General features: G+C 40.0%; 1 long non-coding RNA gene across 1 annotated transcript; it reads right to left on the reverse strand.

The window, feature by feature from the left end:
- Positions 1 to 426: 426 nt before the first annotated feature.
- On the reverse strand, positions 427 to 18,209 carry LOC122459931. Its single transcript, XR_006280919.1, has 3 exons — positions 18,199 to 18,209; positions 13,997 to 14,004; positions 427 to 631 (listed from the first exon to the last, which is right to left on the reverse strand). It is a non-coding gene; the product is annotated as an uncharacterized LOC122459931 (long non-coding RNA).
- Between the last annotated feature and the right edge of the window lie 400 nt (positions 18,210 to 18,609).

Consider the following 18,609-nt stretch of genomic DNA (forward strand, 5'->3'; position numbering starts at 1 on the left):
GCTATTGGAGCATGTTATGTGATACTGCTTTTGATTATAGCAATGAGGACTGTGAGAAGAATCAGTTCGTTTCTCCAAGTTGAGGTTTTGATTCTTTTGTGAACTGTGTCACATACAACCTTGGGATTAATTTTGCCCTTGATTGATTTCACTGAAAGTTATGCATAAGCAATCTATGGAGCTGCACATGTGCATAGCCAAAGGCAGAGTTAGGCTTTTAGGGTGGGATTTCCAAGAATGCTCAGCAGTGGCCTAACTGCTGTCATTGAAGTCAACTGGAGTTTTACCATTGACTTCAATAGGGAGCAGAGTTAAGTCAATGCTGAATGTTTGTGAAATTGCCATCCTTTATTTGTAAGGGTTATACCTAATATGTCTTCACATAGACTCATAGACTTTAAGGTCAGAAGGGACCATCATGATCATCTAGTCTGACCTCCTGCACATTGCAGGCCACAGAACCTCACCCACTCACTCCCGTAATAGACCCCTGACCACTGGCTGAGTTACTGAAGTCCTCAAATCATGATTTAAAGACTTCAACTTACAGAGAATGCACCATTTATGCTAGTTTAAACCTAGAAGTGACCTGTGCCCCATGCTGCAGAGGAAGGGGGAAAAAACCCAGGATCTCTGCCAATCTGATCCAGGGGAAATTCCTTCCTGACCCCAAATATGGCAATCAGTTAGGTCCTGAGCATCTGGGAAACACCCACCAGTCAACATACTTCCATGTTATGATATGACAATATTTGTAATATAACAACTCATGTCTGTAGTCCACCTGGGATGCAATTTCATCACAAATCAACAGATGACAGTGAGGAAAGCCAGAAATTTCTTCTATGGGAGTGGGGAAGGAGGGAGGAAAGAACTGATAAACTTGAGCTTACAGTGGTTTCTCAGTGCAACATGACAAACAATCCAGCTGCTCTTTAGCTCTAAGAATCTTACATATTTGCATCACATCCTTTCCCAAGATTAACATCTGGAGACAAAATCTGCCCTCAGATGCAATTTACAATACACTGTGACCTCAACAAGATTTGCATGTGACTCTGAGGGCAAATTATAACCCCCAGACCCTCACATGGCTGTAGTCACTCATATGGTGCATCATCCTAGTTACTCTCTTTTGTGCCTTCTCCAGTCCCATCAGCATTTCCTGGAATGTAGTACTTCAAATGTGCACAATGCTCTAGGTGCAGACTCGTCATCTAATGGTGCAGAGCTGTTAAGAGCCATGCTTATTGTGACTCAACACTTCTAATGGCCCAGCCTAGATGGCATCCTCTGTGGTTCACCCTGGATCCTTAGGGAAGTTATAACCTAGCTACAATGCTGCAACTAAAGGATCTACACCCCACAGCAAAGAAATTATCTTTAAAAGCCATTTGACAGGAGATGGGAAAGAGAAGAGAAAACTGAAACAAAATTGGAAAAAAACAAACATTTGTCAATGATACCTAAAATGTTTCAAAGGGTTAAGCAGAAGCACCTCGTTAAGCCTGTAGCTTTCTGAAATTTCCCAGGAAAGCGAATTCAAGGTGGCAGACACTCAACACAGACAGACAGTTTCAGCAGACAGAGTGGGATCATTGGAGCAGCTGCAGCTGTGGGAGAGATGAAGGAGTTACGGCTAGTGGACACAGAGAACTGCAGTTGTACGGCATTTTTTTCTTGGGAATAGCAGTGAGTCCAACCCAGGCAAAAGTCTCCATTCTTAGGGATGGTCCATTCTTGATTTCTGTAGCCAGAGTCCCCGCAAGCAGCCCACGAGGAGATTCTTCCCATGGAAGTAAGTGGGGGGGGGAGGGATTGTATACATGGAGGTAAGAGAAGAGCAGCTCTGAGTTTGGGGAGATCCACTACCAGTTACTTCAGTGTACCCAGAGTTGATGAGGAAGAGAAAGGGAGGATAAACAAGGGCTTTGTTCTGGGGTTCCTGGAAGATTTGGTTCTCATAGATGGATGGAAGATTTGAAGTGTTGTGCCTGGTGTACAGGTAAGATCCCAGGTGCTGGCAAACATTTAGATGCAAACTCTAGTTTTTACAGACTGGATATGCAACTGGACAGTATTATATAAAACTTAGCAGAAGGGGCTGTGATGAGTTAACTACATCTTCTAGCAATGATTATGGCCCATCAATCAGCCCACAAATGTTGTTTAGCTAGGGATCCTGCCCCTACCTTACATGTATTCACCTGTTCCCTTGCTCAGTCTAAAATTATGGATTTCATAACCTCCCTTCCTAGTGAAGAGGATGGATTTGTGGGGAGTTGGATATTATCTTCTAAGAAGATTAACTTTGGGACGGCCCTACCTCTGGTGTGATCCCTTCAGGATTTTGTCCCAAATCTTCTACAACGATTGACTTTGAGGTTGCTCTACAGGATAATGTAAACTTGAAGATAGGATTACCCAGAACTAATACATTAACTGTAGCATTTAATTTGACTGAAATAAAAAGAAATAGGCTACTAACTGGTCTGCCCTTCTGAACATATTTAACCGATCCTTCCAAAAAAAAATCATAGCCAGGGAGATAAAAAGATTCATCTTTGCTAAGCCAAGTTTCCTGTAATGAATCAATCAAATTGCTGAAAAGAACTCTTAAATTCCAGATCATGGACTTTGCTTTTGTGGTCATGAGTGTTCTGAGATACAATTTGAATAATATTTTAGTTGCTTTGAATACTTGTTTGCCTCCATAAGGATCCCCCTATTATAATGAACCTATATGGGTAGAGTTAGAATCTCTTACTAAGATGTTGACTGGAAATTATCTAGCAGCACATTTTATTCTTTTAGGTCATTTTTAATGCTCGATTGGATGAGGAAGATAAGGAATTGTTAAATCTATCAAGTAATACATTCAATGATGGGTTGTTGTCCTTCCCCCAAGGAATTCTAAAGATAAAGTAATAAATTCAGCAAGCTGGAAATTTTTGGCAATTTTGGACAGATTTAGGCTGGCAGTTCTAAATGACAGAGGCAGTAATGGTGGTGCATGATTGATTATATTTCAGTTCCAATTTTAAGCTGGCTTTCAAAAAAAAAAACTTTTCAGTGGACCTTAAATCTGATAGGGAGCATAAACTGCTTTTGGTTCATTTTTGCCCCCGGACCCCATTATGTCAGTTGATCCTTGTTGGACAGTATCTCACTTTTAATTTTGAAACCTTATAGGCAAGGCAAATTAAATAGAGTCTATTGGTTAAATCTAAAATTAAAAAGAATCTCTCTTCTAATTATTTACTAGGGTTAAAAAATTCAGGTTTTTGATCTTAGTGATGCAAGTCTATCCCTTGATGTAATTAACAATATTACACATCAATTACAGGTTAATCTAACTACCAGAAACGGTTATTCTTTCCCTTGAAACATATAATAATTTGGTAAGAAACAGATAGCTTTCATCATAAAAATTGCTATATATTATGGCAAGGGAAGTCAGGAAAGATAGCTCACAGGATTCCATCCATAAGCCCCACTCCATCCAAAAGCTAATTAATTTTAGAAAGCTTTATAAAAAAATGTTGAAAGGAAAAAAAGTCAGAACATCAAATGGCATAGCTGAAGGAATTCAAATCTGCTACCAAAATGACAAATTCTGTACATTTTTAAAATTGGTAGCAATGGGTTCTGAGAAAAATCAGAAGTAATATTGAAGCTCAACTGCCAAGCATATTTGGGAGAAATACTTTTCTGTCCTTTATAATGATAGGCCATATATTAAAATTTTGGCTTTGGTAGCTTCCATTCCTTGTTCCCTTCCAGTCAGGTCTGCAGAATCCAGTGAGGAAATAAAAATTTTAATTTATCAACAGCATTGCAGTAAAAGGCCAGGGGAGGATTTTTTATCCCTGCAGAAATAATTAAGGAGAACATTGACTGGTGGGCACCTGTTTTAGCTAAACTTTTCTCTAATATAAACAATACAGAGATTTCCCCCTCAGGATGGTTTACCAGTATTATCATTCCACTTTATGAAAAAGGGTATAGGAATGACCTACGGAATTACTGCCCACTTAGTTTATTGGACATTGCTTTAAAAATTTACATTCAGTATCTTTTGGAGAGATTAGAGAACTGCGCAGGGAAAAGTAATTTATTTGCTGGTTTCTGAAATGGACGTTCAACTACAGATAGCTGCTTTATACTTTTTTATTTTATCTACAAATGTCGCTCTCCTAAGGGGGAAAACTGTATGCAGCTTTTGTTGGTCTAAAATTGGCCTTTGATTCAATTGATAGGGACCATCTGTGTGGCAAATTGGTGATTACTGAAATAAATCCCCAGTTACTTTTTCTTTTAAGAGCTCTTCACAGTGACCAGGATTAGAAGAGGTCTGGATGGGGAATTAACTGATGCCATTCCAGTTAAAAGGGGTTTAACAGAGCTGTCTTTTAGCCTTTTTTTATTTTTAGATCAATGATGTTATTTTAGTATTAAAAGGAGTCCAGTATTTCCCCCCTAAAATAATGTCTGTCTTATTATATGCAGATGATACAGTTTTACTTTCACAAACATCTTTGGGACTGAAGCATACATTAAAAACTGCCAATGGGAGGGCCTCTTGATAAATTATTCCAAACTCAAGTAATTGTTTTTAGGCAGAGATGGAGGTTGCATAAATGGAGGATCGATGGGCAAAATATTGAACAAGTTAGTTCTTTCCCTTACCTAGTTAATCTGTTTCTGACAAAATGGCCTGCGGGATAAACATATTCAGGTAACAAAAGAGAAGGCCTCAGATTCAATGCAAGCTGTGTTACAATTTATCTCGATTCATGGGGGCAATTTAATTTTACGAGCCCTTAGCGTGTTTGAGGCCAAGGTATGGCTCAAATATTCTATGGCACTGAACTATGGAGACAGAATGATCCCTCAGGACTGGAAGTGATTCAAAATGAATTTCTTTGGAAGATTCTTGGTCTCCCAAATAATAACCCAGCTGGGCTTCTTAGAGCTCAGACAGGCACAAATTCTATTCTGTCCAAAAGTGCAGCATCATAATGTTAATTTCTGGCTTTGTCTTCATAGCATGCAACCACGGCATTTGTCAAGGTTATGTTTTGAGGAGCAGCTCAGCAGGACTCTCTCACATAAGTTCTTTGGTTACAGAGTATTCAAAATTCTTCGCAATCTCTAGGTTTCTGAGAATCAAAAATGATTAGATTTAAGTTTAAAAATGTGAAATTCATAATCAAGAACAGAGGGTATTAATGAGCAATTGGCTACAGCAGTTGTTTCTATTTCAAATATGTCACCTTGGGTTCCTCTTGTTAAAAAGACTCATGGGTATGCCAAATATTGAAACAGTTTGTGGATTAACACGCTAAGGCGGGTGTTGACTGCTCTCCATTTCCAATCCATGCAGACAGCTTACTAAGAAGGTTGATATACTGGAATTGAGAAATGCAATCGCCTCTGTCCACACGGCTTAGGGCAGATGGAAGATCTACCCCATTATTTATTACATTGTAATCTGTATTGCCTTTTGAGGTCAAAATGGCTTTCCGTGTTTTTGTCCTGGATGCCTTTTTCCACAACCTCTCAGAAAACAGAATATTTGTTAGGAACTGACAGTGAATCTGTGATCTAAGCAGTGGCCTTATTTACATAGTCAGCTGCTAAAATAAGCAAGGGGCAAGTGGCATAGTGGTCATACATGGATTAATGGCGTATGTCTCTTTTAACCTGTATTTACAAGTATTTTAATAAGTTATAATTTTGGATTTAGTTTTTAAGTTTCATTGTAATAGTTTTTGTTTTCTGTTAGTTGGCCCAAAGCTAAGTCACTATTAACAAATTAGAAGTAGTTAATAGTTCACCCTCAATCTCGTTTACTGATCCAATTATCTTTTTACCTATCCCCTTCATTTTTATACACAGTCCACATTGCTTTATGATTCTTCATGATAGTGAAATAAGCTACCTACCAGTCAAGCCCCATTTCATCCGGGATCTTTTAGATCTTCAGTTTTGTGCGTCCCCTCTCTTTGGTACTGACTGGCTCCAGATTACTATTAACTGCAAGTGTCAATACCTTGCTAGGTGTTCCCCTTCTCCCACTGTGAAGTATAGTGTGAACAGGACTGGACCTGACACTGATCTCTGAAGTCCTGCTTCCTGCCCAGTGGGTAGCAATTTACCACTATTCTGATCTTAGCTACTAAGCTCCTTTTTTATCCAGTGTATAATTTCACGATCCATATTATACTTACTAACTTTATGTACTTGCCTTTTTGGCTGTATTATGCCTCAAAGACCTCTTGAAGTCTAAATATATTAGGTCTACTTATTTACTCCTGTCAGCTCTTATTGACCATCTCTCCCTCTCAAAGAAGCTAATTGGATTTATGAAGCATGATCTCCCCTTTATAATCCACACCAGCTTTTTTTTTTACCAGTCAAAGTATTTTCCAATTTTACCTCCAGTTACTGACTCAAATCTTTCCTAATTCCAAAGTTAGACTTGCACATCCATAGTTTCATCAATCATCCTTTAATCACACAGACATACACACACACCCCTGTAGAGAAAGGACAAGAACGCTGTGTCATAAATATAAAGGGAAGGGTAAACATTCCTTTAAAATTCCTCCTGGCCAGAGGAACATCTGTAAAGGGTTAAGAAGCTAGGATAACCTCGCTGGCACCTGACCACAATGACCAATGAGGAGACAAGTTACTTTCAAAGCTGGAGGGAGGGAGAAACAAAGGGTCTGTCTGTCTGTCTGTGTGATGCTTTTGCCAGGAACAGAACAGGAATGGAGTCTTAGAACTTAGTAAGTAATCTAGCTAGATATGCGTTAGATTATGATTTCTTTAAATGGCTGAGAAAATTAAGCTGTGCTGAATAGAATGGATATTCCTGTCTTTGTGGTTTTTTTTGTAACTTAAGGTTTTGCCTAGAGGGATTCTCTGTTTTGAATCTAATTACCCTGTAAGGTATTTACCATCCTGATTTCACAGAGGTGATTCTTTTTATCTTTTCTTATATTAAAATTCTTCTTGTAAGAAATTGAATGCTTTTTTCATTGTTCTTAAGATCCAAGGGTTTGCGTCTGTGGTCACCTATGCAAATTGGTGAGGATTTTTACCAAGCCTTCCCCGGCAGGAGGGTGCAAGGTTTTGGTGAGGATTTTGGGGGGAAAGACGTTTCCAAACAACGCTTTCCCAGTAAACCCAGTCAAACGTTTGGTGGTGGCAGTGGAAGTCCAAGGGCAAAGGGTAAAATAGTTTGTACCTTGGGGAAGTTTTAACCTAAGCTGGTAAAAGTAAGCTTAGGAGGTTATCATGTACCCTAGAGTTCAGAGTGGGGAAGGAACCATGACACCCTGTTTCTTCAGCTCCAAAAATCACAGGTCTCTAAGGAGAATTCCCTTATCTGGATGGAGTCCCTAGACCTCTCAGAGGCCAGCCACTAGTGAGCATCAGGATTCAAAAGCTAGGATGTTACATACTCTTCCAGATCAGACCGTGCTGATTCCAAGCAAGAGAGGTTCGCAAAAGAGTAGTACCTAGCTATTGGCTCTGAAATCAGTCACACAGATTTCTCGCAACTTTAAGGAATCGAGAAGGAAGTTTTAACCATTCTGGGTGCCAATGAGCGGCTAGAACCTCTGGTTCCTTTTATCTAATCTATGGTTTCTTAGAAATGTGGGCCAATATTTTTAAAAATAGGGTCATAAAGTTAGGCTTCTCAATCCATATTTTGGTATCTAAAAAAGTGGCCCTACTTTCTAAAGTGCTAAGTGACCAGCAGTTCTCACTGACTTCTATGGGAGCTACTGGCGGTTGGCACCTAAAAAAATCACTGATTTATCCCACTTACTTAAGTGTTGAAATATGGATTTAGTTTCCCATTTAAAAAAATATTGGCACTGAGGTTTATGCTGGTCCTTTAATAAAGAACTACTTTGTAAGGAAACCCCAAACCATGCAATTTCATCTGATTTCTGCTTTTGTTACAATCCTAAACCTAAGGCCAGGTTTGCAGAAAGATTTGCTGATTCACACACCTCCCAGTAAGAATGCACAAAGCTGTGAATAAACATAGATTGGTATAGATGTGGGTGAAAATCCCACAAAAAGTGGTGGTTTGTTGAAGTTTCAACCTTTAACTAATGATGGGCTCAAATCAATCACTTTCCCCCAACCATACAGATATCCAAACATTCTTTGGAACTGGATCAGAGATTGCAGTTCAAATTGATCTGTAAAATGGGCCAAATCTAACCAGTCAATCTTTACACCCTGAACTTTGCATGTGAATACAAAATTACAAACCCTTCCACTTTACAAGGATTTTGGTTCTGACTGTTCTGCTGGGAGCCAAAGTTCAAATCCAGAACTGGACAACAGATCTGGAGTTTTGGTTCATGCCCATTTCTACCTGACAGCAGACCACATTTGACAGTTCTGACTTTGTTCTGGGAGTTTGTTCTAGAGTCATCTCTGCTTCCATCGTTCATTGTTACTTCTGTTTCAATAGTTTCCCTTCCCACACAGCTTATCTTCCCCACCACCCAACAAGCCATTACAATCATATTTCTGTTTCATATTTTCCTTCCTCCAAGCCTCCATGCCAATCTGCCTGATTTAAAGAAGTCATTCCATTTCACAGCAATATTGGCATCTTCTGTTACCAGTTTCCATTCAATATTCCCCCAAAGGGCCCGCAGTCTTTTTCATCAACCTCTTGCTCCTTATACTTTACATTGATAAAGCCATTATTATTCATCTTCACGTCTCACATAATTTTCCTTTTATTTTCAATCTTGATTTTCTTGATCATTTTCTTACCTTCTTTTTCTTTCATATTCTATGCCTTCACTTTCAGTGCTAACCCTTCTAATTTATCCCAGGGGACACCTTGGAAATGAGATGTTAGCTCTCAGTGGAATTTCCCTGGCAAGACATTTTAAAATAAATAAATTATATACGTCTTGCCTGCCTTTCTCCCAGCCCTGATTTCCTCCTGTATTTCCCTGGTCATCCATATTGATCATTTTCCCATCTCCTAAATATTTATTTCTTAACTGGATACATATTGTATTTGCCGAGTCCCTGATAATTTTCCTTTGGTACTTTGTACTCATTTCAACTTCCCAATGTGTTTTATTCTGAGACATCCACATCTGTATTACTGCAGAGACGCATATCATTCCATTTGTACAAGAGAGCCAGTATGACTATAGGTTATAGCAGGGGGACTGCAAATTTTACATTCCATGTCTGATAGACTGAGTAGTTAGGAGTGAGAGCGAGAGAACACAATTATGTGACAGGCAGAGAGGGGAAATTGGGAGCATGAGCATGGACACAATGGGTGAAAATGGAAGGAGTGAACAAATTGCCTTAAAATCTTATAAAATACATTAAACACCCGGTATTTCAACATTTTGCAGGGAAGCAGAAACTTGCCCCTCCACGCTGCCCCCACTTTTTTTTATTGCTTCCCTACAGCTCTCCAAAGCCTCCCCATTTCTCTTTGGCTGGCTACATACTCATACGTGACACCCTTTGCTTGCATACGACTGAGCAAACTGCTGACGCACCACAGAGTCTACATATCCCAGTATCCACCTTGTGCCACAGCCAGCTGTTGCTCTTTATAGATTGGGGTGGGCACATCTCCATTTGGAACCTGATCCTGGAAGAGGATTAGAATTTCCAGGAAGGTGGCACATGTGCCCCACTTCCACTGAAGTCCATGGGAGTTGAGGGTGCTCAGCATAATACAGGATTGGGCCTTTTTTCCCCACATGGTGCATTTTGGCCTCTGTTGCTATAGACTCTAATACCAGGCTGCATGCTAAGCTCCCCCCTTGCATTGTGTTCCTTGTGCAGTCGGAGGGAAGCTAGAGACAGGCAGATTACAGATCGGCAGACTGCAACTGAAGGACAGTTGCTCTGGGATTTGGTTTTACACTTTAATAGAAGCATTATTTTAATGGATGCCAACAAAGCGGCAATCCTAGAGCAGTCAATTACTGATACGAAAGTAACTGTTTAAAATATACACAGTGTAAAGACAAGAATGATCATCACGAAACACACATCTTGGCTTTAGAGGTGTTTTGTTTGTTTTGGGGGTGTGGTTTTTTTGTTTACTTGCTTGATTGTTTTATTTTACCCAGCACCTTTGCCTCCTTCTTATAGCTAAGCTGGGCTGTCAGCCAAACAGTCCCACGGCAACGATAATATTGCATCACAAAATTTAGCTTTTTTAATGTTATATCAGTCACTTCCAGTCCTTGGAGTGAATAACATTGTAAATATTACAACAGGAAAGTTCTGTATTATCACTGGCAAAGGATGTAATATATTGACTGCCTTTGGAATTGGATAATTCAGAATGATATAATGTGAATGTCATGATGATATTAAGGACTTTCATATTGAGTGAATAACACAAAGACAATAAAGAACAGAGCTGGTAGTGCTGTACTGTATCATTATCACCTAGTTTGAAAGAGTATGCTCTTCTCCTAAATTTTGCATGTTATGAAGAGCAATTTTTTCCAATATATACATTGAACAATTTTCCATCAAAGAAATGGCTTGGTTTTTCACTCAGGGAAAAGCACAATCTGTGAGGAACCAAAGGAAAAAACCCTTCCCAAGGGAGACATCAATATCTGGTGGATAGGACCCCAGACTGGGCATCAGGAGGTCCGAGTTTTGTTCCCATCTCTGCCATTGACCACGTGCCATATGACTTGGGTGAATCACTTCATCTCTCAGCTCCTCATTTCTACCAAAATAGAGATAGTGACTCCCAGCTTTAGATCCCAGCTTTCAGATCAAGAGATTAAATATTATAATTGTTAAGTATTATAATTCATTAGTTATTATAAACAGTAGATATATTTTAACAAGACCCTCCCTCATCAGGGATACCCAAATGACAAAAAGGCCAAGTGTATGTTTTTATTGTTATTATTATTTTGGCCTTCCTCTGCAGCATGGGGCATGGGTTACTTGATGGTTTGAACTAGAGTAAATGGTGGATTCTCTGTAATTTGAAGTCTTTAAATCATGATTTGTGGACTTCAGTAACTCAGCCAGAGGTTATGGGTTTATTAAAGGAGTGGGTGGGTGAGGTCCCATAGCCTGTGATGTGCAGGAGATCACACTAAAAGATCACGATGGTCCCTTCTGGCCTTCAAAACTACGAGTCTAAGACCAAATGCTGCCCTCCACTGTGCAGTAGGGGGAAGAAACCAATGGCTGAGTGGCACTCCAGATACTGTGCTGCTGGTACTGTAGAGTGTGGATGAGCCAAGATCTGTGATATCTGGTTCAGTTGTCCATTTGGATTTCTTCCTGCCATGAAAACTGGCAACCATGTCCCTTGGTGTCTAAGTCCAGTGCCAGATCAACCTCCAAGGGATGATGCCATATTGTGGAAGAAGCCCAGAAGCCATGAACCTTCATATGAGTGACTTCTCACTACCTTCTAAAACTTTTCAGAACAAATAGGAGACCAATGTCCTAAAAAACAACAATAGCCCTGGACCTCATCTCCACTGCATCAGCTGTTCAGTGGAGCAGGGACCTCAGAGAAGGTCAGGCCTTCAGTGTTCTTTTACTCTGTGGATTCATAGGAAACACTATCTACACTTCTCTGTGAACTTCAAGTACCCTTTTTAGGAGACAACCTCACCAATTTCCAAAAGATCCCAAATAAACATGGCTCACATGGAAAAGTGGCCACTAATTCACAGGAAGCAGCCATTCCTCAGCCATACCCTTACTTATACATGCTCTTCTTCTTGGCACAGCAAGGCAGAGCATATAGCTTTGTAAATGGCTTGACATCCTGATTTAATGTGGAGAGGTGGAAGCTGAAAGGAAAAAAAAAGGCCACAGAAAACTAAAATTCTTATCACAATTCTTACTTTTTTGGAGTTTTCCCATGTATTTCTAACTCATTATTATTAGTGCTTAACAACAGCCGGCAGTAAACTGGTATAAAGTAGCCCCAGCCACCGCTCCTATCAAAAAACTTGGAACTACCGCTAGAAAATCTTGTTCTCTCTCAGCTTCAGTCACTGTATTGGGCTTTCTGAAGTTCCGTGTTAGCCCACAAGGGCTGAGCAATGTAGTACCAAATACATATTAATGGAAGTTCTGAAGAGGTAAGAGAACAGGAGGGAAAAGAAACAAAGAATAGAAGTAAACAAAGAAACGAAGGTAAATAGAAAAAGGAAAAGAAAGTGATGTTAGCACAATGTAGGAAGAGAAGAGGAAGAGAGAGATGTGGGAAAAGGGTGATGGATGAGAGGACTTATAATGCAGCATGACCGTTTGCATGGTAGGGGAAATTATTACAAGTGCAATAGTTTTGAACTAGCCCACCATGGCAACTCAGAACTTTCAGTCTCCAGGATGCACATTCATGCTGAGCAGGTTAGAAATGCAAGGTTTAGTCTGTCTCTTTCATGCCCTATCCTTCATTCACTTAGTGGCAGTACTTTTCAGCCTCTTTTAGTGATCGCTCTGTATCTTGTCCAACATTGTGTCTGATTGAGGGGGTTTCCAGGCAGCAATCAAGGGGTGTACACTCTTCTAGTAGGTGGCTCTCATTTCCTTCACTTTGACTTCTGGGATCATTTGTTTCTCCTGTATTCAGCTGCAGCAGGAGTGGAGTCGAAGTTCAGGATCTACAGCAAAGGCCGACTCACAAAAGTAACATTAAAAACTGTTGCAAAACTGTGCACCTCGGACTATATTCTGATCTTAGTTACACCAGTTATGCCTATGCAAGCCATCTTATGTAAGATGTTATACGGCTAAGAGAGAAAAGGCCTGATCTGCAGTGACTTATTTGCTAGGAAAGCCCTTGAAATGCCTCACTCCGAACTGTTTGTTAACAAGTATTTTAAGGTAAAATTCTTGCCTGTGCAGTGGGCCATCTTAAAGCCCTCACCACTTAGCTCCTCAAAATAGGGTGTAAGTGTGACTTAAGTAGTCCATAGCCTTTGGGCTGGCCTTCTGCACAGGGGAGAATTTAATTCTTAGTTGGATTTTGAACGTTGATAGTTTCCAGGGGTAGGGAGCTAGAAGACCTGTGACACCACTGGTATGTGTCAGGAGTCAGCAGCATGACCATGCTGAACATCAGCTTTCTAATTTTGCAGAAATGTTGTAAGTGAAAGGTTAAACTGATACCAGGGTTTCTTTAAGGGGTTTTCTGAGGAGAATGGATTTATTAAGGTTAATGAGTTAGCAACCACAGACATCCATGGTTCCATCTTTACCAATCTACATAACACCCATGTCATAAATAAGGAACAAATGTTTTCTCCCCATGACTGAATTTTGGTAAGAGTAACAGTATTATTTTTGGTTTCAGAGTAGCAGCCGTGTTAGTCTGTATTCACAAAAAGAAAAGGAGTACTTGTGGCACCTTAGAGACTAACAAATTTATTTGAGCATAAGCTTTTGTGAGCTGTAGCTGTAGCTCACGAAAGCTTATGCTCAAATAAATTTGTTAGTCTCTAAGGTGCCACAAGTACTCCTTTTCTTTTTAGTATTATTTTTATATTAGTTCCTCTTAGAGACTAGCTTGCTAGAATCTATTCCCAGAAGCACATTATGCCTGAGCACCCAAAATATCTCAAAAGAGTTTCTTCTGAAATCAAGATGCTGATGCACACCATGAATATACTGAAACTAACAAACTCTCATAATTCAGAATCATTCAATATTAGCATGATAAATCATGCTGATCACCAGCTGGGCCTGAAAAAATTTCCCATCACAGTATAGTTTTGCATTATAGTTTTTAAAAAAATAAAACTTTGCACTTTTGAAGTACTTCCCATCCATAGATCTCTTTACAAGGACTAATTAAGCCTCAATCCAAATCACGACCCCCCCACCCTGGTGGTAAATAAATTGAGTTAATCCCCATTTTACAGATAGGTAAACCGAGACACAGAGGAGTTATAACTTGTCCAAGATTGCACAACACGTCAGGGACTGTGCTTGAAAGAGAACTAAGGATTTCTGACTCTCAATTTCCTACTCTAATGATTAGGCCATATTACACCTAACCTTTTATCAGTGACTTCAAAGTATCATTATAAACAAGACGAAATCTTCCTTTGATTTTCTTTTTAAAAAAATGTAATTCCTCTTCTTTGTTCCTAGTGTTTAGATCTTGAAGGCAAAAATTCTCAATCCTTTCACAATCTTAATTTCAGTTTTGAAAGATCTTAAAGAAAACTTTTCAAAGTGAGGCTTTGCTTGATTTGAAACTAAGTGATACATTTTCCAGTTAACCATAACTGATGTAATGTTACTGCAAACCAGTGATCCTGATAATAAGAGAGGTCTGAGCTGTAAATTCAGGTCTGAACCTGATTTCAAACTTTCAAAGCTCAGGAGTGTTTGAACCTGGGATTTTGACTTGATTCAGACCATTACAGACAGCATCAGCTGTGAAATCTTAGATTCAATTTGCAAGCTAAATCCAGATTTGGTTTTCAAAGCCCGCTTTCCAACCCATTCCGCCAAGCTTTTTTTGGTTGTTTGGGTCCAGGTTTCAGCTTTAAATAGGGTGACCATAAGTCCCATTTTGGCCCGGACAGTCCCTTTTTTAAGCCCTGTCCCAGCCATCCTGATATTTTGGCAAAAGAGTTGGGTGTAGAGGAATATGCAGGGAGAGGGGGGCAAGCGGCAATGTCAGCCCCAGACTCGCCTGGGCAAGCAGCAACGCCAGCCCCAGCATCATAGGGGATGGGGATCAGAGCTCGAGCGAATGGCTTGGGCCAGCACCATGTGGGGAGAGGAGCTCAGACTAGCCCCATGCAATGTCCCATTTTCCCTTTGGGAAATATGATCACTCTAGGTTTGAATCTCTCTCTTTCTGATAACATAAATAATTTTTGGAAATAGTGGGACAATTCTTCATTAATGTCATTGGAGTTTCACATGACAACGCAGTGTTAATGTATTACTTTTTATTTTTGTATACAAGTTTAAATCGACATATATATTGAATACCTCAGAGCAAAGTTGGCCTGCTTATCTGGAGGTGGTCATCTTGGCCTGGCATAGTAATAATGTAATTGAGAGAGTAAAAGAAGGAATAAGTAAAGATTTTTTTTTTATTTGAATGCTTCAGTACTCACCCCTCCCACTTTCTTTTGTAGAATCTGCTTTAAAATGATGCCTGCTCAGAACTATAGGCACACACAGGACAAGCAATACTCAGAGTACATTTAAAGTTCTGCCTGGCTGTGCAATGATGCTAAGTGTCTGTCACGTGCTGGAATTGATCGTGTGGAAACTGACATCTGCAGGCCAGTAATGGTGGTCATACCTCACTGCTACCCCAACTGTTACCACTCCAGCACAACCTACCACCCTGAGCTCAACCCAGCTGTCAGGGCTGTCACAGCTGCCATCATATTCCACTGCCATAAGCCTCTTGGCATAGTGGACTTGACCACTGCTGAGAAAATGCCTGTCATTGGCTGGATAGACACAGGAAATGAAGACACTAAGGAACCCTGGGAAGGTGCAACATGTTCCAGCCACTCAACAATAGTATCTATCCCTGCTTGAGTCTATAAGGTTGTTCTTTGTTGACTGATAAGATTGGACAAGGCACAGTGGGCCCCCAAACTCGTATTCTGTGTTGCTTTAATTGAATGTGTCACTGACAAGGGACAATCACTTATGCTGCAGTATCTATTCCAAATGAAACAATTGTTTTAAAATAATTGGTCTGACAAGAGGGCAGGCAGCCATTGAGGATAACCTACATACATTACTACTGAGACAGGCAGAAAACAAGCTCTTTGTAATTGCTTATGATCAGCTCCTCTAATTTCCCCCCAAAACACACTCAGAGTGAACACTGCTTTGCAAATCTGTGATTTGAATAGCACTGAACAATTCTTGTGACCCCATTTCCATTTTGCAGGGTTTTGTGCTCCATGAAAAGAGCTCATTTCATTGTAAAAAAATCTGGTTAAAATATTTAACCCAAACAATTGCCAATTAATTTAAATCAAGTGAAAGTGTATAGAGTCAGGGCCAGGTGCTTGGTGGGTTTAAGCCAGCATAGCTGCACAGACTTACCCTACCAGGGGAATTTGGCCTTTAATTTTTCCAGTAAAGTTTGCAGCAGATCAGAGTACTTTACAAACCCTAATGAAAATCTGGGCAATTATTCCAGATAAAGCAGATCAAAAACCTCTGTATTTCAGCTGTTATTGTCTGGTATGAGACATCGCTCCTGCTTGTTTCAAAAACAGAAGTATAAAGAAAAATTATAACAGAACATGACAACACTCATCAAAGGCTTGTGTGTACAAGAGATCTGGGAGGCAAGCATTAAACACCTTGAAGATTTCTCAGGGATAGTGGGCACGAGAGCAAGCACGTCCATGAGGGGCTCCATCCTGCAAGGTACTGAAGACTTTCACTTCCGATTGAAGTCAATTGGAACCAACAGTGTTTGTCACCTCCAGGAATTGCTTAGTACCTTACCAGACCGAGCCTTAAGTGTGAACTCTCAAATACAAGTGGCCCCTGAGATGACTCTAACGGAGTTCACCCACTAGCAACCACAAATATATCTGAGATTCTTGAGGAAAGTATATCTAGAAGTGCTTAATATTATTACCGTGTGATTTTCCCTTTTCTAATTCATTTGTGTAAAAATGTGCCATTTGAGTATATTGAGCCCCTTTTAATTTTTAAAATTTAGCTGTTACAATGTTAAATTAGTGTTTATTTGTTTTTTAATGTTTCATTTTAAAAAAAACAGACTGGAAACTAAAAGCTCTATTTATGATATATTAAAGTCTACAGTCAACTCAGTTCTTAAAGTTTTGGAGGATCTGATTTTTAAAACCTTTGGATTAATGGACGCTCTCAGAATAAGATCTTCTCAATTTCTGCTCATACAATATCTGTATGCTCCCCAAATCTGGCATTCCTTACAGGCAACATGATTCCTCACAGTAATAGACTCCTGGCCCTGACAGTGATGAAACTGCATCATTCCTCATAACATGTACATTTCCCCATGAGATAAAATGGTAGGATCCTTTATTAAATAGTTGCACCTAATTTCCAGATATAGAGCTTGATCTTTACCCAGTCCAGCAAGCCCTTAAACATGTGCTTAAATTCTTTGCTGGATCAGGCCAGCGTGCTAGGCATCCTGCAGGACTGAGCCCACAATGAGTTAATTCTGTTCTCATACCAGCTTTATGCAGCTATAACTCCACGGACTTTGGTGGAGCTTTAGCTGGTTTATACTACTGTAAGATTAGAATGAGGCCCCAATTATTCATTGTTTGTCCTCCGGTGGGGTTTGCAAATGAGTGACCCACCCAAAAAAAGATGGGGATGCACAGAGCAAGAAAGGAAGGCAGCAGAGAGGAAATATATGCCTGTCTTAATTTAAAAAAAAAAAGAGGACTTGTGAAACCTTAGAGACTCCCCCCATCCCGAACCCTCCACCCCCCGCTCTCCTGCTGGTAATAACTCACCTTACCTGATCACTCTCATTACAGTGTGTATGGTAATACCCATTGTTTCATGTTCTCTGTGTATATAAATCTCCCCACTGTATTTTCCACTGAATGCATCCGATGAAGTGAGCTGTAGCTCACGAAAGCTTATGCTCAAATAAATTTGTTAGTCTCTAAGGTGCTACAAGTACTCCTTTTCTTTTTGCGGATACAGACTAGCACGGCTGCTACTCTGAAATCTGTCTTAATTCAGACTCATGGCTACAGACAGAAGCAGCAGCTGGCTCTGGGTCCACTGGCTAAAGAGTTATGAGGTCTCTCTGGGTGGGCTAGGCAGCTGGGAAGGAGGAGTAAAGCGAGTTTGGTTTCTGGGCAATTCTTTGGATGGGAAGCCAGAACTGGATAAGAGGAAACAGGAGTGAACAATAGATTGTTCCTATCTGAAGTGATGCAAATCTTTAACCAAGTTTCGGTACATACACCTGGGCAGTTAAGATTTATAGAAGGCACAGATTTAAGGGTCTGTTTGTGGTGGGTGTATGTGCACAAGTCTCTCTTTTCCTCTCCCTCCAGGATCGGACGCTTGTAAATATTAAATCTGATAACTGACTGGCCTATGCATATTTTCTCATCTGTTTGGGTGGGTATCACAGAGACTTGCATGGGACAGCAATATCCAGACAAGTCAGCTGTTGCAATATATACCACCCATTACAAGACTTTATCCTTTCTTCTGCAATAGGCTATTGTACTGATGGGTTACTGCGAGAAGTTGGACACATTTGTCATCATTGCATAGAAGTGCAGTTTTACCCTCTGCCATAAGATAGCCATCTCTCAATAAAACACCACATATTCACTGTATTAGACACTGTGTTGCTGTGCCCTTAAAGAAATAAATGAAAGTCTGGGACAATAGACATTTTAAAGAGATTAAAGCCTGTCACAGTTGGTCTAAGCAAAATGGGAAGATATATAGTCATTATCTCTTCTTCTCTCATATTATTTTTTCCCTAGCATTATTATTGGCATCTGGTCAGCCTGTCATGACAGAGTCCAATTAAAATTATATATCTTTGCAGGTTTTCTTTTC

The sequence above is a fragment of the Dermochelys coriacea genome, chromosome 4, assembly GCF_009764565.3.
Source record: "Dermochelys coriacea isolate rDerCor1 chromosome 4, rDerCor1.pri.v4, whole genome shotgun sequence".
In the NCBI taxonomy this organism is placed as follows: domain Eukaryota; kingdom Metazoa; phylum Chordata; order Testudines; family Dermochelyidae; genus Dermochelys; species Dermochelys coriacea.